The sequence below is a fragment of the Macrobrachium rosenbergii genome, chromosome 47, assembly GCF_040412425.1.
Source record: "Macrobrachium rosenbergii isolate ZJJX-2024 chromosome 47, ASM4041242v1, whole genome shotgun sequence".
In the NCBI taxonomy this organism is placed as follows: Eukaryota; Metazoa; Arthropoda; class Malacostraca; order Decapoda; family Palaemonidae; genus Macrobrachium; species Macrobrachium rosenbergii.
In genome coordinates this window covers 43,042,182-43,068,707 of record NC_089787.1, presented here as the reverse complement: position 1 = coordinate 43,068,707, position 26,526 = coordinate 43,042,182, and the positions used below count along the sequence as shown (strand labels likewise).

General features: G+C 37.7%; 1 long non-coding RNA gene across 1 annotated transcript in view; it reads left to right on the top strand.

Moving 5' to 3' along the window:
• LOC136830815 (uncharacterized) overlaps positions 1 to 17,458 on the top strand; it is a 136,740-nt gene extending 119,282 nt beyond the window's left edge. Inside the window, exon 2 of the long non-coding RNA XR_010850755.1 lies at positions 15,153 to 17,458. This is a non-coding gene — a long non-coding RNA (uncharacterized lncRNA). The remainder of the gene's footprint in view (positions 1 to 15,152) is intronic.
• The last annotated feature ends 9,068 nt before the right edge of the window (positions 17,459 to 26,526 follow it).

Below are 26,526 nucleotides of genomic sequence, written 5' to 3'. Positions count from 1 at the left end.
GCAAAATGATAACATTATAACGCTTTCTGAGTGGCGATGTTTGTTTCAAGAGGCTGTTAGGTGTGACAGTAGGATTATTGTTTCTTTGGTTATCCGATGTTTTCAATAACTAATTTTGTTTTTGTAATACCACTCAGGACTTTCGACGTTTCTAAACTGTACTTTTTCATTGTTTATAAATGATATATATATTCATAATAACATTCATACAGTGGTATAGAGTTCCGTACCGTACCGTTTTCTATCCAATTTATATGCTGTAATTGAATTTTATCCTTTATTTACTCAGTTTACTCTTTTTGCAAGATAACCAGAGAGGAATTAACTGAGATTAACCACATATCCGACAGCGAGCAGCCCAGTGCTGAAATTCTGAAGCATCCAAAGACTCAAGCAGGCGGTGCTAGTGAGACAGAAGATTAAAGGAAAATGTTTGTGTTAGAGACATCGTTGAGTAAACTCAGATGTTGAGTGTTCCAGGATAAGGATCGGAACTCAGGGGACAGAAAGATAAAATAAACGTGAAAGGTTTTACAGAATGAATGACACTGACATCATAAACTCCGAAGGGGGTTAGTGCCGTCTGAGGTGCACGCATTACTTAAGGTTCTTTGCAGCGTCCCTTCGATCCCTAGCTGCAACCCCCTCCATTCCTTTTACTGCACCTCCGTTCATATTCTCTATCTTACTTTTCACCGTCTCTAACCCTTGACTCTTAGTGCAGCTGCAAGGTTTTCCTCTTATTACGGCTTTCAAACGTTTTTACTGTTAATTACCATTTCACCGCTGAATGACCTCATAGGTCCCAGCGCTATGCCGTTGGCCTAAATTCTATATTTTATGCTATATTCTATTCTAAAGCATCATAAATACTGGAGCTCCGGGTGCAATATAGATAGAAGGATATAAAAAGATTTTTAAATATCGGTAACGAATAACATTTTGTAATCGACGTTGAGTTAGCAATAAAGAGCGTCAGAGGGACGAAAGCTGCGATGCTTGGAATGTAGAACACAAACAAACAAACATTAAGCAACTGCATAATCGACCATGTCCCCGTAGTATAGAGCATAGGGACGAAAACAGTGGCGCTTCGAGAACTGAAAAACTGCATAACCGACTGGAAACACCCAACCCGGAGCATCCTTGTATTGAAAGCAGCCGATGCTTTTGGGGGGGACGGCAGGAGCCGAAAGACCTGGAAAGGGTTTTCGGGGGAGCGACAGTCCGTTTAATTCGCGGAGGCACTTCCCCTCGCTCTTTGTGTCCTGTGTATCTTTCGGCTTCCGTTGGGACTCGGTTAGTGGGGTCAACTACTCCAGACCTAATGATCTGTGAGTGAGCACCTACACCCGCGTGGGAAATTTTATGAGAGGGGAAAAAAGAGGTGGAGGGGAGAACTGAGGGGATGGATGGTGAGGCGTGGGAAGGGGTTAGGGGGACCCTGCAGAGAGTGTTGAGGGTTGCTATTAAGGGGAAAGGCAAAGGGAAGAGGATTAGAAGGGGGAGGGTGGGAGGAATCCAGTGGTCGTGTTTAATTAGGGGGAAAATGAGAGGGTGGTGGTTTGCGAAAGAATGTGTTCGACTGCGAATCTGTTTACGCTCCCGATGGACGACGACGATGACGATGATGATGATGATGGTAATGAGTGACAGTCAATAAAGGACACCAGTGTGTTTCAAGTGCTATTTACAGAATCAGGAATTTCGTGTTGTGACTGCTACAACTAGTGCATTCCAAGCTTCCCGTCGAAAACTCGCATTCTCTCAGTTGAATTAATATTCTTGTTTACTTATTCGAAAGTTCTATTGTTCTGTATAATTTGTGCATGTAAAAATAAGGAGTCATATCATAAGGAAAAGAAATAATCTGGCAGTCCTGTGGCCAGCTGTTTCGATGGAGCCCTTACCAAAAAAAAAAAAAAAAACTCAGAGTTTGCTAGTTTTTATGAAAAAAATATATTGTGCTTTAGAGAAAGGGCATTCTTAGATTAAGATTCCGATTCGTGTTACAATGTTGCTCTCTTCTGTATTTTTAGTTTTCCGTTCAAAATCCGCTTTCTGCAGCCATCTCCATCCTGAATTTTGGAGAATGTAATCAACCCAAAACTGTGTGTATATTATGAACCTTATGGTTTAGAAATCATGCATTGTATTATCTTATTTGGACGTTGAATGTATGATACACTTTTTACAGCCAGGATTTCAAGATAAACTTCAGGTACTTTTCGGCAGAGACTACACAAATAATCTCATCGAGACACTACGCTTTATGCGAATGTTAATGGTCTCTCTCTCTCTCTCTCTCTCTCTCTCTCTCTCTCTCTCTCTCTCTCTCACACACACACACACACACACACACACACCATTGGTCCAAAATAGCTGGAAGACAAATCAAGTGAGTTACCATGACGGCGATCGAGGCTGTGATAGATCCTAAGACTAAGGTAAATTCAGGGGTAGTAATGATAAAATCTCACAGATGAGTGTGTTTGCTGACGTTAAACAAGAGAAAAATATGTCATTCTACTTGGAGAGTGGCAGGGACCAAAGTGAAGAGCGTTGGTTTTACAGTCAGCGTGTAGAGTGTGACTTTGAAATCAGTAGTTTGACGGGAATTTATGTTAAGAAGCTCCGTAGTAAATCAACGTTGTTGTCGATGTCGAGGTGATTTTAGAAAGCTTTGTTACTTTTTGTTATTTCTGTTTCGTGCACCTTTCACATTTAACCTGTTTCTTTCATGTGTTTTTTGAACCATCTTAGCCGGCTTGTCATCATACATGATGCTAAGGAAGCATCCGAGTACTGCTGTGTAACGTGTAATAATCTCCTTGAGGTTAGTGATGAATTTTCAGAACGAGCAGCAAGAAACATCTCCCCACTACCAAATTACGATCTCCTGGGCTATAAGTTACGGCTCGTGAATGACGGAGTGGATGCTATGCCTCTTCATGAGCGAGTTGACTCTTTCTCCGGTAACAGTTGAAGTTTTTAAATGACTGCGGCTCGACGAACATTTGTTAGGACGGTTGGTAATTGTTGGCTCTTAGACTCAGCGGCTTTCTTACATGGGTGATTAAATCTTATTGCGGCGGACTTCGGTAAAGGGTGCCATTCGTCTTCTTTATTGTTCCTGATGGAATTTGTGCTGCACATCCCGAAGACCTACTGAACTGAGACTTCATTCCGAGAAATTCATAATGCTCCCCTCATTGAGCCGTTTTCATTTGGAATTTTGCATGGGCTTCATTCGTTGCAATAATTTGCGTCCATGCTGTTGCTGAAGCCAAATTACCTGATATCATTGAAGGAAAAGGTAGCTGGCAAGACCACATCAATTTTTACAGAATCTTAATGGCCTGTGATTGTTACTGGTTCCTGTTCATAGTTTGGATCATCATATAAAATACCTAAGCCTGTACAAGACCTTGAATGCTATTTTTGAGTGCGTAAATTTATTTTGCTAATATTTTCCTTAAATTTGTAGCTTTTTATAGACTTATCATAAAAAGATGGAAATTTTTACGAAATTATTACTGAAATACCTCTGGATTAAATGCCATTTTGAATTGTCTTTTTTAAAGATAGCCTTTAGCCTTTCTCGTATCTTTTCTTAATCTGTTTAAAAAAATAGAATTGCTGAAATAGGTGAGAGAATTTATATAAATTACTGGTAGACTAAGTGATGATTTATCCCGTGGTCTTATGTCTTTCTCATTCTTGACAACGTTTCGTGTTTTATTTATGTTTACTCGTTTTTCTACGGCATTTGTACATTTCATAGCGTTTTCATATTCAAATACTCAATAATTTCGCTTAGATGCAAACTAACGTCCTGCAAAAGCTGTAAGAATTTTCATATCTTTATTATGGTGATTTAAGTTTAATGTATAAGCACTTTGTTTTATGCATCTGCATAGAAGTCTTAGCCACATTCGCCAGCATAAATATTTCCAGACAACATGGACGAGAATTCCTGCCGAATACCTGATGACCTTCAATGAAGACAGCCGTTTATCTCTGGGGAATGACTAATTGTCCGGGCCAAAGAAACTGTTAAACGATGGACTTTGATAAATGGTTATTAGAAGGCAAAAAGGATAAATACTGTCAAAGACGCCTCTAAGTGCAACCAGAGTAACTTCAGGTGCTTCATAATGTAAAGGCTCTTCAGGAACGATATACCATGGGTCTCAAGCAAAAGTCTTCATTTAGCAGGTGTTCGGTATTCTCGAGGAATTAGTGTGTGTTATTGTTTTAAAGAAATTTTGGCGTGAGGAACTGGAGCTTTCACTAAAGACTTTTGTCTTCAGTACGTGTACTTAAAACTCTGTTGCATTATTTCGCTGCAGGGTCCATAACCACTTGAAAATTATTTTTGTCTGCTTAAGAATGCAGGCTTCAAGAAATATGAATTCATTGATGTGGCGATGGTATACCGTTTGCTTTTGAACGATAAACACAAAAGGAATTTAGTGGGCATTATGCTGGATAAGTCAGTATTGCATTGAAGAAATTTAGGCATTCTATCATAAAGTTTTAGAGATTATTGCACAATTAAATCAGTCTTCATATCGTAGTCAATAAGTGATTGTTGCAAAGATGAAACTTATTTGGATTCTAGTTGAGTAAGAGATTATCACAAAGGTAATACTGACTTGAGTGTCTTGGTCAGTAGGTGATTAACACACAGATAAAACTGCCCAGGTGCCTTATTGAATGAGCGTTAATGGAACGGGGGAAATTCTGCAGGTATTTTGTTGCATAAGTAACTATCGTATGGATGGAATTTACTCACTGTACTGTATTGTATAAATGGTCATTGCATGGATGGAATTCATCTAACGTCTTAATGAATATAAAGTGATTATTGCAAATATGAGATTAAGCGGCGGTCTTGGGGATTAGGTGATTACCCCACGGATAGAATTCAGCCGGCTTCTTGGTAAGTAATTTCTGCACTAATGGATTCAGTCATAAGGATGCAATTTAGTCGCTTTATCTTAGTGTATAAGTGATTTTTGTACAGATGAAATTCGGTGGGTTTCTTGGTGAATAGTGATTATTGCACTGGAGCTATTTAGCAGGTTTTTTTTATGAATAAGTGATTATTCATGGATGACATGCAGAGGGTATGGTGGTGAATAAGCTAATATCAGACGGATGGATTTTCTTTGGATATCTGAGAATAAGTGAGGAGTTCATGGATGGAATCCTTTGGGTATTTTAATGAGTAGATGAGTGTTGCACAGTGAATGGATTATATTGCTCAAGTGAAATTTTTAATAAGTTATTATAACTTGTATGGTAATTTGCGGATGTCATGGTGAACGAGTGATTTTCACTCTGATGAAATTCAGTGTGTATTTTGGTAAATAATGTATTAGCTTGAGCATGTAATTCAATGTATGCCACACCAATTGAATTGAATAAGTGATCATTGCTTTAAACTTTTCATCATGGTAAATGACAATGTATAAAAGCATCTTAACTATGAATACCTGAAGGAGCTTATCTGTTAGGACTGTATACACGTTATTTATGTGTGTAAATTATTTTGATATTGAATGCCCTTTGCATCAAATGGAAATAGAATGAATGGTAAAAAAAATCCTAACATACTCCTTTCACATTGTCAGCCACTTATGCCTCATCATACATATATACTACACGTAATACAAGGATAAACTTTCCAACTGTTCATCTTGAGATCGAAAGACAATTTACGGTTTTTCAGTGTAAATAATTTATTGTTGCTCGTGTTTCATAGGTTACACCCCGTAGGTGGTAGTGCCGTCAGTGCACCTCACGCGCGGTGCACTGTATGCATTACTTACGTTGCAGCGTCCCTTCGGCCCCTAGCTGCAACCCCTTTCATTCCTTTTACCCTACCTCCATTCATATTCTTTCCATTTTACACTCCACCCTTTTCTAACAAATGTTTAGTAGTGCAGCTGTGAGGTTTTCTTCGACTCCCCGGCCGACCAATGAAGAATTAGAGGAATTTATTTCTGGTGATAGAAATTAATTTCTCGGTATAATGTGGTTCGGATTCCACAATAAGCTGTAGGTCCCGTTGCTAGGTAACCAATTGGTTCTTAGCCTCGTAAAATAAGTCTAATCCTTCGGGCCAGCCCTAGGAGAGCTGTTAATCAGCTCATTGGTCTGGTTAAACTATGGTATACTTAACTTTTTCCTCCTGTTACCTGTTTGTAACCTTTTGCTCTCAGCTTTACTTACTGCGTTGAATGATCTTATAGGTCCCAGCGCTTGGCGTTCGGCCTAAATTGTTTATTCTCTATTCTATAGGTTACATATAATTATGGATTCTTCTGGTTCCAAGCACGTTATTATTGTATATTGTTATGTTAATCAGTACGCCATACTAGGTCTGGTGCCTATATTGGCCTTTTTTGTATAATTTTTTTATGCAGAAGAATAGATAAACATATATCTATCTGTCTATCTATGTATCTATCTGTCTATATCAACATTAAACGCTTTACCCGAACAGGGGGTGGCTCTACAGAAGAGTAGTTCTTCGTTGGACGAGTCGGTAGAGTTTTCGGCTAGCACTCTGCTAGACCCGAGTTCGAGTCTCCGACCGGCCAATGAAGAATTAGAGGAATTTATTTCTGGTGACAGAAATTCATTTCTCGGTATAATGTGGTTCGGATTCCACAATAAACTGTAGGTGCCGTTGCTAGGTAACCAGTTGGTTCTTAGCCACGTAAAATAAGTCTAATCCTTCGGGCCAGCCGTAGGAGAGCTGTTAATCAGCTCAGTGGTCTGGTTAAACTAAGGTATACTTAACTTTTTTTTTTTTCTAGAGAAGAGCAACACTGAGGTTATTGCCACATTCATACATTAGTCGCTTCAGACACTTACACGAAAGGATTATCAAGAGCACGTCGAACCTCACAACACACAATGTGCTATTAACCTCTCATGTTTGTATTAATAGTATTGTCAAGATTACATCGTTGACAGTTGTTCTTTTAAAAGAATGAATCGTGTGACTGTCCAGGGGTTATTTGTTGAGGGAACGTAACATGTTATTGTTCTTAAAACTAATTTGATTTATTTTTTAATTCATGACAAACCCATGTGATATATTGAAAATTCCATGATTCACAGACCGAAAACATTTTTCACATTAGATTATTATAGCGACGAATTGTTCCCGAAAGTGTTTTACTTACAAAATGTATTATTTAATTATTTAAACTTTCTTTATAAATCCATATAAAGTATGAAAATTTTATTGTAATGTTTAGTAGCGTAAGTATTGACGAAAAACCATTTTATCATTAGCGACGAAGTTTTCATAACAATTTAAATTTTGGAAGTGTATTTATTTATTTATTATACTTTTTATTATATATCCATTTAATGTATGAGTCTTTTCTAGTCATGGTTATTAACATGAGTCATTGACGGTGAAGGCTTTTTAATGTTATATAAATTTGACTACGATGCTTTCCTAAAAACTTAAGAATGATAGTTTAAGAACTCTTTGTGCTTTTTATATATTTCATTATTCATCATAGAATGTATGAGACTTGAGTGGTTATGATTATGAACTAAATTAATTGATCACAAAGCCTTTTCACGTGTGAAGAATTTATCGACCTTAACCTTAACCGAAAATTAGCAACACTTTTTTTTCTCTCTCTTAGAATTATGTCTATTTGTTGTAAACCGTAATATATATTTGGAATTATGTCTATTTGTTGTAAACCGTACTATATATTCATTCGTTTGCAGTAATTTATGAAACTCTTTTATTCTGCATGAGTAGTTGGTTGGTTCAGATCAAGCAGGCCTTATACTTTCACAGGCCCCTGCCTGTTAATGGACCAACTAAAACTTCGATTTAACTTATTGTACGTTTTTTTTTTTTTTATTTACGTGTGGGAATATTCCGGCCTTTGTTATAAACGCAAGTCATTAAGGACGAAACCTTTTCAAAGCAAGATTAATTTATTAACGACTTTTTCCCGAAAAATTAGCTTTTGGGTATCTTAAAATCTTAGGCCGCAGGTGACTTTATCCTCCCGAAGAAGAGAGCGGGGAAAACAAGGAGGAAGAGAAGGAGGAGGAGGAGGATTAGGAGGAGGAGGAGGAGGCTGCTAAAGGCCTCGTTTTATTCTCTAATGATATATACATCGCTAATCGTGGAATTCCGAAGTTGTTCTTCTAAGTTCCCTGTCTCCTGCCTTTGTTCTCGTCCCGTGTTCATGGGCTCATGCATCTTAATCGAGCTCTCTCTTCATTAAGATTAAGTCAAGCATGTTCTTCTTTCGCCATCCCGTCTTCACATCTCCTTTGGTGCCAGAGCCGGACCCTCCAGGCCCACCCTTTCCTCTCAAGTGATCAAAGTCATTCCAGTTTGAGGAAGAGCCGAGTCTTGGGGCCCGTCTTAGCAGCAGTCAAGAAGATGGAGGAGGAGGAGGAGGAGGAGGCGGAGGCGGAGGCGGAGAGGGAGGAGAAGCAGGGACGAGAGGAAGTAGTAAAAGGAAAGAGAGAGAGAGAGAGAGAGAGAGAGAGAGAGAGAGAGAGATCAACGGAATGAGGAGAGGTACTAGGAAAACACGAAATGGAGGCGAAGATCAGAGCAAGGAGATTGGCGGGAAGATATGAGTATGAATAGACAGAGAGAGAGAGAGAGAGAGAGAGAGAGAGAGAGAGAGAGAGAGAGAGAGAGAGAGAGAGAGAAATAAGACAAGAAGAATGAAAGGGTACAAGTAATAAAACATAGATAAAAGTAGTAACCCCAACAACACTAGTTATTGATTGATGCAATGGATGAAGATGGTTGGGAGAAATAAATAAAAGAATTAATACAGGGTATGACCGAATGCAGGAGGCAGTGTCATACATTGTAATTAATGGTACGTAATAAAAGTGTAAAGTATTGAATGATGCTACTCGTATGTACTGTCAAAATCGATGACCGTGGTACTTGTGACACCACTTTGTGATCTCCAATCAGTCAAAATCGCATTTACTGCCTGGACCCGCACTGTGTTTTTTAGGTAATTCATTAGTCCTAGTGTTTTAACATCAGACATATGCACTCCGTATAAGAAGTTGCTGGAGAGAGAGAGAGAGAGGAGAGAGAGAGAGAGAGAGAGAGAGAGAGAGAGAGAGAGAGAGAGAGATCGTTCTCTAAGTGGGCCTTCTCGGGCAGAATGAAGTGTCAGAGAGTTCTCTCTTCCTCAGAGGGAATATTGGGAACTTTGGAGGTAGAAGTCACAAATCTGGCCGTATCTGGGAAGTTTGTTTCGAATCTCTCTCTCTCTCTCTCTCTCTCTCTCTCTCTCTCTCTCTCTCTCTCTCCCCGTCTTCGACAAACTTCCACGTGCATCATTCGTCGTTCTTGGAAGGCCACGGAATATTTAGGAAGTTTACAACAAAGATAGGAGGAGAGAGAGGGAGAATCTTTAAGTTAAAAAAAAAAAAAACCTTATGATATCGATCGCGCTTCTCACGGAGCGAATAATAGCCAGCGAAATATCAACAACAGAAGGCCAGATAAATACAATTAGAACAGAAATTCTGAAAGGGATAAAAAACTGTCCAACTTCGTTAATGTTCACAATATGATGCGTTTCCCAGCTGTGTGCATAATGAGACAAAGTGAACCCTTGTGAGGCACATGTGGACTGGTAAACAATATGAATAAGCTAGGTAGCTGAAGAAGCTGTATGGGAAGATCCACATGAATGAAAAATGTAAATAAAGTATCCAAGTGAATACGATATTTACCTCCGCCAACGGTGTTGGAGGAGGTTATGCATTCGCGTCTATTTGTTTGGTAGTTTTATATCGCTAAATTATATGTGAATTTTTACGAAAAATGTTCGTTTAGGTGGGCTTTGTGACTGGCAGAAAGCTGTTAGACGTAAGGAAATGTAGGAACGTAACTTTTTATGGGAAAAGGGGCCTGTCTTTCCCTTCCTCTCGTGTGTGAATTTCGAAATGGCCCCACGCTTACAATAACACCAAATGTCTTCCACAGGCCGCTGCTCCCTAGGGTAGGTTAGTCAGAATGTATCCCTGTATCCCTATCATTACTGTTGATTACCTTCGCAGAGGTTTGCCCTCACCAAAACACTTGAGGTAAAGAAAATTAGCTGTTGCTGTCATATTCAACTATTTCACTAACGGTAACGTACTCGCAGTTGACCCGATTTATTATCGACAATGCAAGCACGTAACTGTTATTACCTCGACAAGGAAGTGGTTTATTTTTCTGTAGTTTTTATGAAAATTTTTCCAAAGCTGGACCTCGTAACTGGCAACAAGAGATTAGTCTGTGGGAGAGACAGGAACATAATTTTTGGGAGAAAGGGCCTTTTTGGCTGGCGGACTGTTCTTTCTTGTGGAAGGTTACCAGTCTCTGAGCTGTCTTGTATTACTGTGGCACTTTATCATGATTAAAACGAATTCCTTACTTATTCAATTCGGGAGGCGTTGGCAGTTCAACGAAGAGCCACAGGAACTAGAGAAGTTTATATGTAAGAGTGTGGGTAAGAATTTTGAGTTGTGCACCAAACATAAGTGCAGCCTCTGCTTTAGCAAGTCTAAAAGAGTTCTTTGGTGAATGCGCATCTTATGTAAAGGCACCGCGGTACATTCTCTCTCTCTCTCTCTCTCTCTCTCTCTCTCTCTCTCTCTCTCTCTCTCTCTCACACACACACACACACACACACACACACACACACACACACACACACACACACACACACTCTGTCCATTGTGTTTTTTATAATGACGTGATGTTATGCATTGTCTCAAAGATTTTCATCCATCTTCTGCAACTCTTTGAAGTCCCTCTAAGTCAACGTAGTATGCAAGTGGCCCTTATTGTCAAGCAAGCATTCTACTGTAGTAGATTCCTGTTGTTGCTTCCTTTGTTCCGCCTTTGTGTGTAAGAGGAAGAGTGGATCAGGTAATATAATCTTATATAATAATTAAGCGTCGTATTTGCTTACATAATAATTAAGCGTCGTATTTGCTTCAAGAATCAGTTCCGTTATATTTCAAGTTAAAACGAATTGGGTGTAGCGAGCGACTTCTGTCCTACACCCCCCCACCCCCCCCCACAAAAAAAAAAAGGACAGAGGACACTGGCTGAAACAGACGGAAAGGGAGCATGGAAAGACCCACGAAACAACTCTCGTCGGAAAATATGCCGGAGGTGATGGTTTGGAGTTCCAAGCCAAGAACAAGAGAGAGAGACAGAGACTTGGACTTTTAACTGAAATATACATCTTCCACAATTTTAAACGAATATACATTCTCCGCAGTAAGGTTCGCCCGTTAGCGCTGATATGTTTCTCTGTACATGTGCATGTTTCCTTCTCATTTCGACTGACCGTAAAGAAATTCACATGGTCTAAAAACAAGAACCCCTTTTTAACTCTCTCTCTCTCTCTCTCTCTCTCTCTCTCTCTCTCTCTCTCTCTCTCTCATACCCCTTCCCCCGACTCCCCCGCACATCATAGGAGCATAAAAATCCGAACAGAATAATTTGAAATTCTATCAATGTTTTCTCAGCCGGTGTGCTCGTTGACTCACAAGAGGTTAGTCAAGCAAACAGAAATGTTGCTGGAGCCCCCAAGAAATCTTTTCACAACAAGTTAGTCAAGGGTCAGCGGACAAGTTCAAGTCAAATAGGAAGCGACGCCAGGCCCTGATGAAGTCGTCCAACGTGGGGAAAGAGACACACACGGAGAGAGACGTTACCCCGGCTCTCTGAGTCAAAGAATAAAAGGACACAGGGAGCACCGAGTATGGAGGCGGCAAAGGGAAGGAAGTGAGGAAAAGAGAGACGATGGGGATTGGTTCTGGAAGTCCCATACCTGCCTCGGGTAGAAATTGGAATGTGTACTTCTATGCGGTCAGTTTTGTATGCGTAAACGTAAACATAATGCAGCAAGATTATGAACGCAACTTTATTCAAGGCGGGTGGGGGGGTTGGGGGAAGCGAATGCTTGTTAAAGAGGAAACGTTCGTCGACTGTACTTAATTACAACGAAACAGTTTTCGTCATATGTTTTGCACAGTTAATAATTATATGTATTATATGATAGTGCCTTTTGCCTTTGGTACTGACGGAATTTCGGAAGAGTAGTTAACCGGTTACAATGTGCAGCTAAAGTAAGAAAAATTAGAATGAAGATTAATTGTGACGTTGGCTTAGGATGTTGAGGGTTGTATTAACAAAATTCCCAGTTCTTAAAACACTTTAAATATTTCAATAATTTGCTACAAGCAAAGTTTGTAGGCTGTGACCTTTGGTGATCAGTTTTACGAACAAATCGTGTTAGGCCGTAAATTTTGACTACTGTACAATCTGCTTTTTGGAGCTGACGGAAAATATCTTCGGCCATTATTATTATAACAGATGGTGGCTGGTGAACATCAGCTTCCACCAGCCACATTTAGACCCAGGGATGTCGGCTGTGAATGTTTGCTATTAGCTCCTGAAAAGAGACTCTAGTTTGCTTTAAACCATTGTTTCACCGTCCATTATCGAACCTTATCGTCACGAGTGGCTTACTGTTTGCTGTGATCATGCGAATTTTTGTGATTACTTAACTGCTTCGGTGGATCGTATTTCTCAAGTGTCAGAATGTATGAATGCATTTAACTCAAGTTGAGAGCTGCAATAAAAAGATACTGTTGATCATAAACTTATGAATATTTGTATTTTAATCAACGTACGCACACGTGCAACGACGTCAATTGTGAGCTACATGTATCGCATGACTGGCTGTTTTGGGTTGTCTTTCCATGTGACTGTGCAAATTATGCATTATGAAAAGGGGCATGCATGTTGCAGTCTGCATCGTCAAGTTTCAGGTAAAAATTTTACTCCAAAAGAAGCACGGACGACGTAAATTGGGGAGACTTACGGGGATTTTATGTTATTTCCGTTGAAAAAATAAAATGCTTGTCTCATTCGAATTTACTAAACCATCACAAAATCAAACTAATGAAGAGAGAATGACGTGCATTTATTTGTGAAAAGCTACGCCCAACTATTAGCAAGAATTACCAACAGAAGCCAGACTCAAACAAACAAGCATAAAAAGGAAATGAAAGAAAATATAACGTGGAAAGAATCCATTAAGTTGCAAGAAGTAAGAACGGATGAGTCGGGCAACAAGGAAAGGACAGACTAAAAGGAAAGGTTCGTTATTGAAGAGAGAAAAAGACGGAACAAAGAATGGTCGATAAAGGGAAGCTTGGAAAAAAGGGTGATGTCGGAGTGATGAATAATTACAGTCGGGGAATGAGAGAAAGAAAGAAGAGAGAGAGAGAGAGAGAGAGAGAGTCGCTTCAGATGGCTGTGTGTGTATGTGTATATATGCGTATATTCGTGCGTTTGTGTGTGTTTGTTTCAGTTGGTAAAAACGCGTTTCCTCGTCACACATAGTATTGCCTCTCGGAAATTTGGTGAGTTGTCTTTCAGCGAAGCACATGTTAATTATTTTTATTTCTTTTGCTCTCGTGAAATAGGATTATGTTATGTTGTATATTTATAAATATTGATTGTTGTATTCTACTTTCTCATTGGAAGATTATATATATATATATATATATATATATATATATATATATATATATATATATATATATATATATATATATATATATATATATATATATATATATATATAGTCATTTGGCTCTATGATTATTGCTGCGCTTTCTTCTTTAGTCAATTTGTGAGATTGTCGTATTTGTTCACAAAGTACTTCAGTGGGCTTCATGTTAATTATCTAGACAAACTGCTAGTTGTCCTCTAGTCTTTTGAATCGTTATTAACACGATCAAGTGTTTATAATCAATAGAATCATTGTTATTGTTATATTTTATCCAGTTTTAAGGACAAAATCTTTGTACGTATTCTTCTTTAATAATCTTTTCCAGATTTTTTATGGGGTTGTGATCATGAGTTTAGAATACTCGATGTAACATGAGAACCTTACATAATATCTATGTTGTTACAGTATTTAATTTTTAGTGAGCTTTCATCATAAACTTAAATTTACAGTAAATCTATGCACATCCATTGATTCCCAGGTAATGATTAGTACAAAGGGTTTATACATAATTATTCTCTTGACTTTGCGTTTGCAGTACTGTCGATTCAGCCATTTAATGTTCATTTTTACTGATAAGTTATATTGTACCTTCCCTTGTGTCCCGCTACGCATAAGTTTCCTCCCTTTTTTTATATATTTTCCAGTTGGAATGCTTTATGAATATCTGCATTCGATGATGAAAGGTCTTGGGTGTATGGTTTTTATTTTTTTTTTTTTTTGTTCTCAGCGTTTCCACATGTTCTGCAAGCCGGCTGCTATTGTCTCTAATACACCTTGGCTCTTTGTCCTCAGTTTGATAAATTCGGATAACATTAGTTCCATATAGCTTCATCCTGAAACAAGTAAACGGTATTCAGAGGATTGATTAATTGACCGATTGATTTCTGTAAACTGGCATTGTAGCAACTGTGATTATCTACACTAATCAAGAGAAAATTTCATTAGCGATATTGTCTAATGATAACTGTTTAGCAGAAACTACACACACACACACACACACACACACACATATATATATATATATATATATATATATATATATATATATATATATATATATATATATATATACATATACATATACATATACAATGCGGTATATAAGGATATATATATATATATATATATATAATATCCATATATATATATATATATATAAATATATATATATATATATATATATATATCCAATTCGGACTTTGAACATTATTTCGTAGAAGGTGTCCTGAAAACATTTTGAACAAGTTCTTGAAAATTGTCCTAATTTTCAAGTTCTTGAAAATGTGAATAAACTGTTCAAAGTACTTGTTCAAAGACCCGGTTTTCTCACCTTCTTAAAATGGATTTTATAATTTTATATATATATATATATATATATATATATATATTATATATTTATATATTTATATATAGTGTATGTGTGTAGGAGTGTGTGCGTGCAGTGTACAGTATATACAGTATATTAGTGTCTCTCCGGATTCATGATGTTGCATTTATGACTGTATTGTTAATCTTTGTTCATCTTTCTAGATCCTCCCAGGAGTGACGTTCTGTGGTCCAGGTGGCTGATTTCATGTCGAAAGGAGGTGAGTACTCCTTATAAAATGTTGTAAGTTTATGAAATCGTAGATGACGTGTTCCTTTCGTTGCAATTGTGTATAATGAGAGACCTGAGATTTCTTGGCAATTGATTTCGCTTCTGACTCTCTTATTGTAATCCCTCAACCAACTTTCCTTCTCGCATGGTCGTTGAGATTTCAACATTGACACAACTTTTTATTTTGTGAAAGTGAGCTTTGTAGTTGATGCTGTGGAACTGTTTTTATTTTTATGATTGTTAGGAGCAAACGGAAAACAATCTCGTTGTGTGACATTCAAGAGACAAAATGATTGTTTCTGAGTATTTTTTTTTTTTTGAAGATGTACAGTAAGTATAACAGTACAGAATTCTTTGCCTATTAGGAGCCATTGAAATCTAAAGAATATTGCATCGTTATAGAAATATGCTTAAAAAATTGTAAAAAGCTCTTGTCGAAATAATTTTATTAGTGTCACTATAACATGAATTGAAAAAACCGTCTGATATCAATTCCGTACTTGAACTCTCTGATTAGACATGTACTTCTAATGACATTTCCTCGTTCAAATAGATCACATTAAGAAAATATGAAATCTGGGTGACGATCTTCTGACATAGAATTGAAAGACGTTCAACAAATATTTTCAATTTCTGTTGGATATCTTTCAGTGATATTCTGAATTTTAACATTGTCACCAAAACGGGAGAAAAAAGATATTCCTTTTCACTGGCTTTTCGCTTGTATTTATTATTACACAAATGAACAAAAATGAATTTAAAATGCGTAAATAGATCAATAATGTACGAAATACACCTAAAATGATCGAAATTGATCAGCAAAGTGTTGGAATGAATTAAAAGGAATTAATAGTGGAGCGCAGTAGATCTTATGTACAGTATGTAAACTTAAATGAAAGGATATTCTGATGGTTCTAGAATACAAATAAAAACGGAGATATATAACGAACTGAAAAGTAAGGCTTGCAGCGGTTAAAACATTCAGGGAAATTTAGGAAAAAAGTGACGAGTCGAAACAATTCTTGTGAACGGATACACGTGTCGGGTATGTGTGTTATGTGATTGCTTTTCTTAAAAGTACAGATGAGAAATTAAAGAGAAGGTGCATTGAAGCTACCATATCCCATCTCCTTCCCCCCGCCTTTTCCCACCTGCCGGCTCGCCTTCCCCTCCTCCTACCTCCTTCGGCAAACCTGACAAAGGAAAAAAAACCACCTCCATCCCTTTATTCTCCCTACCTGCCTACAGGCTTTTTCTTTTTTTCATTCTGAGGGGTAGTTTAAAGAAAATAATGATCAGTACAAAAATCGGCTCGTTTGGTTAGGCTGAGTTCAGGGATACACACCAGACCTTTTGTTCACTTCAGCGTCTTCGCACACTTGTTTAGGGGCCCGTGCTGGCATGAGGCCGTCTTGATCTAAATCAATCCACTAAGCAAAAAAAATAAAATAAAAAATATTAGAGCTAAAGAGGATTAAGGACCAAAAGGGGGTTATTATCATTGTAACTATAACTATCACAAGCAGTAGCCGTTCGCCAGCTTCGGTCAGGAAGCTGGTATTGAGGTGTTTCGTCTTGTTATGCTTTGTTTAGATAATATCCTGCAGTTCCCGTTAACAGTTCTGTTATTTTTGTAGGATCCATTTTCTTCTTCTCTGTCCAGTCTTGCCTGTATTTTCTGATTCTATGTTTCCAAACAAGCATTTTCGACTTCTCTTTGCACGGAATAATCGACAGCTTTTTTGTCACGTCGATATCCAGAATATGCAGGTGCAGTGGATACAGTACGGAATATTTCTTATTTTGCTTTTAATTATTATTTAATCTTATTGTTTTATGGTTGACAATACTATGTATTTACAAACTGTAGTTAGTTTTATCCCGGGGTCAACAGCTGTCCATCACCCCTCGTCGTTTAATGAATGTAAACAAAGGTATACACAGTTATCCCCTTTTATGCACGTTTTCTTCGCCCAATTTTATGCATCAATGCTCATTTGTCAGCAGTGATTAGTGTAGAGTAGTTCGCATTTGCCCGTGTAATAAAGCCTCGGTGTATTAGCCATGAAATAGCAGAGGGTTTGCCTGCCCTGGAAGATGGTCTTGAAGTCTCGAATTTAATGTCAGATCTGGCCCTTAGGGGCTAGTGCTGTCAGGGCATCTCACGTGATGCACTGTAGGCATTATTTAAGGGTCTTTTCAGTGTCCCTTCGGCCCTTAGCTGCAACCGTTCTCATTTCTCTTACTGTACCTCCGTTCATGTTCTCTTTCTTCCATCTGATTTTCCACCTCATTAAAAAGGGTTTCCTAATACAACTGCGAGGTTGTCCTCCTGTTACGCCTTTCAAACCTTCTTACTGTCAATTTCCCTTCCAGCGCTGAATGACGTCATAGGACCCAGCTCTTGGCCTGTGGCCTAAATTCTATATTCTGTTGTATTCTACTGTCATATCTGATGTTTTGAGGGAAAGGTATTTCTCATGAAGCTCGCTTTATTAAAGCTAGTTACTAGCCCTTCGTTTGCTGAGTCGGTTGAGCTTCAGACTGTCACTCGATGGGCCGGAGTTCAGTTCCCCCGGCCGGCTGATGAAGAGTTAGAGGAATTTATTTCTGGTGATAGAAATTCATTTCTCACTATAATGTGGTTCGGATTCCACAATAAGCTGTAGCTCCCGTTGCTAAGTAACCAATTGGTTCTTAGCCACGTAAAATAAGTCTAATCCTTCGGGCCAGCCCTAGGAGAGCTGTTAATCAGCTCAGTGGTCTGGTAAAACTAAGGTATACTTAATTTTTAAAAGCTAGTTACTTATGCTCCTTTGACCCCCCAACACGGAGTTACAGGTCTGCGTCTGCTGTCAGGTTGTTAATGTTTTCTGGTCTACGGGGTGATAAATTTCATACCATTTAGTTACAGTGCTAGTCCCTTTCACTGCTTTATTAACAGTTTTCTGTCCATTTAGGTTTATTTTGGTATTTTTTGGTAATTACACTTGAACAGTGAGCTAATCTGAAATAGGAAATTGTGTGTTGCCTAGCCTCGCAAAACTTCGAACAGCTTTTGAATATATGGATTATTTATAGACTAAACTGTTAACTGGCATGATACCATTTGATCAGAACTATGCATTTGTTGTTGAAAGGAAACACTATTTGTTGGCATAGAAGAAAGAGTTGAGTTCCATAAAGGTATTCAGAGTATAGGTAAGGTAGCAAATTTCATAGCCAGAAAATCTTGAAGACTGAACATCGATCGACGCTATGGCGATGACCCCCGTTGTTGTGATATCAGGTTATCTCAGATATTGATTAAGAAATCTAGATGGATACTTATGTAAGCGCCAGATATTCTTTAGACGCGGCGATGACTTTTGTTTTCCTTTTTCTTGAGAAGGAAAAGGACATTAAGAAAACTTATAAGCTTAGATCATTTGGATATTTAGCTCGTAGATATGTATTCAGGACAGAAATGGTGAAGAGGATGTTGCCGTGGAATTACATAATCGTGAATATAAAGTATTCTATAATTTCCCCATCGGTTAACTTGCGTAAAATGAACACAGAAATACAAATTAAAAGAATATTATACTTGCTTCGAGCATAACAAGTATTTTACTTTTGTCAAGCGTGAAAAAGGAGCTCGAGCGCAGGATTTGCTTTAAGAAATCCCTTTTGGGAAAAATGAAAAAGAATGAACATAATGTCTAGGAAAGTACTGGATTAAAGTCATTTGTGGAGGAATATATTACGATCTTACAAGCGAAAGGTGAGAAGAAACGCAAAGTATATTAAAGGAGAAAAATTACGTTGATCTTATTTTGTGTATATATATAATCTCTCTTATTCTCCGATAAGCAACAGATCCTTGCTTAAGACGGAAATTAAAGTCATTTAGCTTTGTACTTATCATGGAGAAGGGGCATTAATTATTTCATTTAAATGTCTTACGGTTTTAGAATCGTGATGTAACTTTCGTACGTTGTATGTATGTATGTATGTATGTATGTATGTGCGTGCGTGGCTGTGTACTGTTGAGTGTGTTCGACAACGAATATCACTTTTTGGAAAGACTAGCGAACAGACAAGGAAATACAGAATTGCAATATTACGGTAAATGTAACAACAAGTTATACTCAAAATATTTTGCTTTGTGTAGAGAAAAATTACGGAACTTTGAAATAACTGAAATTTTATTCAGTTGCACATAGCTCATGGTTCTGGGAGAGAGGGGTGTTTTGATAAAGAGGTTAATCATTTTCCGTAAAAGTCAGCTGGGCTTATAGTGACCAGTTCATGTGCTAAAACAAGCGACTGTAATAATTAAATGTTTTAGAGACTGGGGGATTAAAAATATCGGCTTTCAAGTGCAGGGATGGAACAAGGTATACTGAAAGGCTTTTCTCCGGTCGATATCGGGTATTTGTTTTTTATATGTCTGGCAGGATCCAGGCAAGAATATTGTCTGCGCCCTGCCGACTGAGTGTAATGAGCGAATATGGAGGAGCTAAGCAAGGCAGATCTCTCCATACTTGAAAGCAGCCTTACTTGAAAGTAGAGTGAGAGGGACAGTGCATTTGTGTGCTGAAAAGAAACAGTCAGAAAACATGACTCATTACCTTTTTCAGAGAGGGATAGTATGGTGTTGGGATGTGTTTAAACCTCCATGTGCATTTTATGTGTGGGATTTATAGCAATACAGGATGTAATGAAATACAGCCGTATAAAAAGTGTGCTTTCTAACATAGAAAATATAGACATATATTTGCTTCTGTAGCCATGATAGTCTTGTTTTTCTTTATCAAAAATTAATTGCTTTCGTGTCTTTTGAATTAGCTGCATCTTTCCATACTACAATTACCCATCAGACCCACTGTATTACATTTGTACTTCTCACACAAATTGTCTGCAGTTATAAAAGCATCAGCTTCTCCCAGCACAGAAGAGGACAGAGAAGTCTCCTCAGTGTTCCCGATACTCATCTTCCCCATTTCAAAGGCACAGAAGCTTTTGGTTTGCCAACATACACTTGTTGAAGTCGGGCTCAAGTGTCCACCCTTCAGTGTTCAAGCGAACTGAAGCTCTGTCGTGTCAGGTAGTCCTCAGAAGCCAATTAAGGTTTGGTTAGCGTTGGCTACTTGCATCGTCTGCATCAAATTAGAGCTTGGCCAAAGAGATGCAAGGAAATTAGATTTATCATGAACCAAATTCAGATCTACCAAGTTTGAAGGAGTCTGTTGAAAATACGGAAGTAACCATCTCCTTGAAGCTCGTTCAATCAAGGCCAGACCTGTTGGGGAATAATAGATTTCTGACTTGAGAGAGGATTTGATGGAACATTTGTGGTTCTTAGTCTTAACTTTTTCATAAAACTAACAACTTTGAGTAATATAGAATGCCACCAGCATCCTGTACTGTTCTACTTGCCATGTTTTCCAAGTATACTAATTCACACAGATTATTGTGAAATCTATGGCTTCATTATTTCACAAAAAGTTTTCATACAGTTTACCCCTAAGCTCTGAATGAGGACACAATATCCTCCTCCCAAAAGTTCCGATGACATATCAGTATAGTGTACTCATAACTTTATAGTCTTCTTCACTAAAGTTAACATAAGGTTCTATATTCAGTCTGTAAGATAAAGATGAAAGCAGAAAAAGAACGCATTGAGAAAGTTGGAGGCTTATGTATCTATAACTGCGAGGGATTCCTCCTGTTACACCTTTAAGACCTTTTTACTCTCAATTTCCCTTTCGGTGATGAATGTTCTCATAGGTCCCAGTCCTTGGCCTTAGGCCTAAATTTATGTTCCATTCCATTCCATTCCCAATGCTCGCTCTAGAATAAATTTCTTATCTTTTCAAAAATGTAAAAACTCTGGTTTATTGGGTTCAAGTTAAAGTTGTTATGAATATGATGTAGTGTCACAATATTAGTTAACGGTACTTGGGAGATGCCTTAACTTTGGAAACTTTGTGCCTTACCACAAAAATTTAAAGTTTACAAGCATTTCATTCTTCATCTTATTGAATTAATTTATATATTTGCTGTTTTTATTTACTGCAGATTTGCTGTGGTGACTCATTGCACTAAAAATCGGTTGTTTTGTGCTTGCTGGGAGGTTGGTTAGATAGATGTCACGTCAAAAGTTTCAAGTTCTTTTGTTCTCGCACAATTTCACAAAGTAACTCAGTACTTTAAGTAGCAGAATGTTATTGAATGAACGGTTGTTTCTTAGCCATGGTACTGGAAAGTTACCTAACGAGATTTGCTGTAGTCACCTATTTAGACCACCTATCATGTGATGGAAACCGCATCATGCAGAAAGTTTACCTTTTGTGAGGTCAGTGATGCATTTTAAGTCAATGCTAATATTTGGCGAGTTATCTTTTGTTTCACTGCAGAAATAAATTAGGTGGTGTTGCCCGTTTTAATAGGTTAGGTTTCAGCACCCTTATATTGGACGTGTTTAGACTGCTGGCTCCAAGAGCCTAGTTAGAAGAGCAGCTCAGTAAAATGTAAGGAAAAACCGGGAAAACCAGTAATGTAACAACAGTTTTCCTATGATAGATCAAACCTAAAAGCTTTGAACAAATTATATCATATAAAGCGATAAATCAGGCAGCAGTGGCAGTGAATTCTGTAGAAATTCAGTAATATAAGCTCTAGTTGTCACAAAAATACATTTTCTGAGTTTTGCAACATAGCTGGAGCAGTCACTGGCAAAAGCAAAAATACGTTTGATCGCATGAGTTTTAAGCCCTTTAGAAATACAGAAACTGATTTCGAGTTATCATCTTTAATGGCCATTATATGAATTCGAATTTTTCAGTGCGTACAGTCCATTTTTAGCAGACGAGACGCTTTATGGCTTTGGAGTGGTAAATTCCCGCATAAAATTTACAGGTTGAGAATACTTTGGTTCTTAAGTTAAAATGTACAAGTTTTGACATACAGAACCTGAGCATGGGTTGAAAATTACATTGTTAAATTTATGAGGATCCTAGAAATAATCAAGTTCCCGGGCATCTTGGTTTTAAATATAAAAATAAGGAAAAATCGTATATAGACGTGAATTTTGCGAGGACAACAGTGTCAAGCTCATAATTTTCAAAACGGTTAAGTTTTATGCACCATGGCTGGAAAACCTTGAAACAGAATTCCTTGGTAAGGTAACATGTTAAAATTATTGTAGGCTTGGTAATGACAGTGCTGTCTAAAATCAATAGGCCTTAGGTTAGGTGGTAAGCTTCTTCAGTAATTGTGTTACTAACTATCCTCAGCTCTCAGGTTATATTAATGAAATACTTGATGAATGGACTCTTCGCAGTTCATGTAGTATGAAGGATTCTGCTTCCTCGGAAGGAGAGATTGATATCTCGGTTCGATAGTGCAAGAAAAGCAGAACTTTCTCCGCAGAACGGTTTTTATAGCTACAAGTTGTGGATGGACGGAATTGGCTTTGATTAATACGCGCACAGACACATTTATGTATGTATGTATGATTTCTTTTTTAGAAGGTCAAGAGCTGTTTTTCCTTTGTATTTGCGAGTTTTAGTTCGCATTTTGTCCTTTTTTTGTATTTTTAGTTTTTACTGGCTTATTTTTTGTTATATATTATCTATAATGTGTGTGTCGATGTATACCAAGCTAAAATCCATTGATTCCCCGAATAATCTACTGCCTTAAGGTCTTAGATTTGTATAAATGCAATCTGCTCTTTTCTTATTCCATTGTCGTGTTAATTCTTCCAATACTCTGTATACGTCCATTTGCTGTTATAAATTCTCTCTCTCTCTCTCTCTCTCTCTCTCTCTCTCTCTCTCTCTCTCTCTCTCTCTCTCTCTCTCTCTCTCTCTCTCTCTCCCCTTTTCCAGACCTGTAGGATGACTTCCCTGGTTTCGAAACCGTATTTTAAAAGAAGTAAGTCTTATTTTAAATTTTGTTTCCGTCGGCAAGTCGTTGGAATTACAATAGATATACGGTTAATGGTCAAAATATGGGAGAATTGAAGCCATACGATACTTTAAGTTAATATTAAACGATAGAAAAATTAGTCATAGAAATAAAAAAAAAAGATTAGAAATAAAAAAAAAATTGGTAGAAAATAGTCTTGATTTTATTATGTGCCGGAGAAAGCTTAGAGCTACAAAAGAACGTGTACTTATCAGTAATTAGGAGAATTTTCAACTCTTGCCGTATGAGTTACAGCGCTGATGCCTACCACAGTTCCTTACCTAAAACAATTAGTAGTGAAAGATGCTAGTGGTCCGCTGCAAGCGGCACAGAACCTTGAATTTTAGAAGCAAGAAAATAAGAGCCAAGGGGAAGTGCTCAGCGCTAAAATTGCAGAAATTATCCTGGATGTTTTGTGCTTTTTCTATCTAGGTATAGTTATTTGTGGAAGACTGTTATTTATTTATTTATTTATTTATTTATTTATTTATTTTTCAAGAGAGACTGCGACGGACGTATTTACCTAAAGTAGTTTGGCCTCTGGAAGTTTAAAAAAATAAGGGATGGATAACCTTCTGTGAATGTTCCCTCAAAAGGCGGGTAATTTCTAATGTAAGAGTAAAACAAAGGTGAGAAGGCAACTTGCATAGATTATTCTGCACAGATGGTAAGAGTACAGTTTTAGCATTTTTCTACTTAACTAAATAACAGAATTCAGTGTCTCAGCATAGAATAATTTAAACCTTTGAATAGTTCATTGGAAAGAGACGACAGCTACAAAAAACTTTCCTATGAAATATCAAGTAACATTTTCGTCATAATATAATGATAATTAGTATTTCTCATCTGTGATCATTTCATATTTAAATTCGTTCTTCACCTCAAAAGCCCCGTGGGGGGTGGGGGCGGTGCGTAGTGCCACAAGTGCACCTCTTGCGTTGCACCGTAGGCATTACTCAGGGTTCTTCGCAGCGTCCATTCGCCCCCTAGCTGCAACCCCTTTCATTCCTGTTACTGAACCTCCGTTGATATTCTCTTTCCTCCATCTTACTTTCTACCCTCTCCTAGCAATTGTTTCATAGTGCAACTGCGAGGTTTTCCTCCTGTTGCACCTTTCATAACTTTCTACTGTCAATTTCTTTTTCGGCGCTGAATGACCTCATAGGTCCCAGCGCTTGGCCTTTGGCCTAAATTCTATGTTCTGTCTTCCTATCTTCACCTCAAAAGATCATTCTGTTATAAAAAAGTATATTTTAAGTCATGTGAAAGACAGATAATAAAAATTACTACATTTTAATTACCTGCTATAGATTTGGGTGGTTTTCAATACTTGCTATAGATTCATGTACTTTGTAAATATATGTGCTACCTTTTTATTTGTTGTATGTTTAATAATTCATTTTTATTCAAGGTAAACAATTGTGTTTATAACGATTATAACGACTAAAGTGTGTATTCCTTCTTCAGATGATATGCTGTATTTTGAAGGAAATCCCATTTGTTAAAAGTTGTCAGAGTTCAGGATGTTAAATTAATAAAATTCGCCCCAAAATTTTGTAATTAATTCCTAAGGATTGAAATAAATGTATATATTATTGCGTAATTAATTTGTATAATTTCGTTTTACAAGCATTGAGAGCTAATGTTAGTTAATTTCTTATATCCAGGAATATTTTTAATTGCACAGTCTGAGTTAGGTGGACTGTGATTTCAAAGATTTGCTTTTTATGATTTTCGCATTACATATCTGGAAATAAACACCGCATAGGGTTGAAAATCTCCCGTTTATTTTGTAAAGATACAATACTTCATGTTGCTTATGGTAAAACGTTATGTTTCTCCTTGAATAACTTTCACTCTTCCTTCGCAAGCAACAATAGTTCCTATTCATTCTCTTTATTTCAGTAAGAGTTTGACGGCACTGCTAATAAGAGAAAATAGCCTCCTTGCCTCTGTTATTTATGTGGCATCGAGAGGACTGAAAACTCGATCCCAAAGCGCTGAGCCGTATACTTTTCCTTTGCGATTATATCCGTGTAATTAAACTGATATCAAATCTATGTAATTTTGGTAATCAAAAATGAACTCGCAGTCGAAAAGGCTTATAATCAAATGTTTGCCACGTATAATTTTACATGCAAAACATTCTCTCTCTCTCTCTCTCTCTCTCTCTCTCTCTCTCTCTCTCTCTCTCTCTCTCTCTCTCTCTCTCTCTCAGTATGAAACAGCATGATTTGTGTAGTTATTTATGGGTATTAAGTAATGCGTAGATAATCTCTGTATTTTGCTGTTTCTGTATAATAAAGAGCTCGTGCTATCAGCATTCAAAAGTAAAGTTAATTGAAGGGAGATTTGTAAGTGGACCTAGTTGAAATATGTGAAACACTAAAGAAGGAAATGCCGAGAACTAGTATGTAAATTTTTTTTAACACAAGTTCTCGATAAAACTCATAGGATTTCAGATCTTTATTGTTAGACCGCCATAAATCCCCACGAAGAAATGGATTCATTACTGCACTTTTTGAACTTTTAATTTGGAGTTACATAAATCGATGGGGCGAATCAAGAGCGTAATGGGATTTAATTCTCCGTTTGTGGGTAACGAGTTAGCAGGGACTCGATGTCACAGCGGGAGGTTGGGGGAAGAAGGAAGAGAAGAAAAAGAAGACGGGTTGGAGGGAGAGAGAGAGAGAGAGAAAAAATTAAGGGAGAAGAAAGAAATAGATGAAGAAGGGAGGGATAGGTAGATGAATAATAATGCGAGAAACAGATATATGTAGAGAAGGAAAGTTTAGGTGGGGGTGGGCGAGAGAAAATGAGAAAGAAGAATAAAATGAAAAAAAAAGAAATGGATGACAGAGGAAGGGGAAGAGTGTGAGACCCCTTTTCACACAATTAAGTTCTTTTCCATTGTCCTTGCACTTTCCCCCTTCCTCACCCCTCCCGTCCCTCTTACCCCCTCCTCTCCTTTCTCCTCTCCGTTCCCATTCAGAGGGGACAGCGATGCCCCCATCCACAATCTTGTTAAAGAGTGAGCTCCAGATGAATGGACGGCTCTGCGGATCATGGGCACGTCCTCGTCATCGCTTGTTTATTGGATCTGGTTGTACAAGGCGTTGTTTTAGTTGTTCTCTGTTGGTTTATAGGAAGCTTATTCGAGTTTCTTACGTCGTTGTTTCTGCTGTTCTTTTCTACATCGTCGGTTGTTCATTTGGCCTTTGGCGTGTTTAGATATTTAATGGACTTTGATATGATGGTGTTATTTCTGTTTCTTGTTAGAATATTGGTTGTTTATTGGATCTTGTTTCTTGCCGTTGTTTTAATTTCTTCCTCACTTGATCGCTTGTTTCTTGG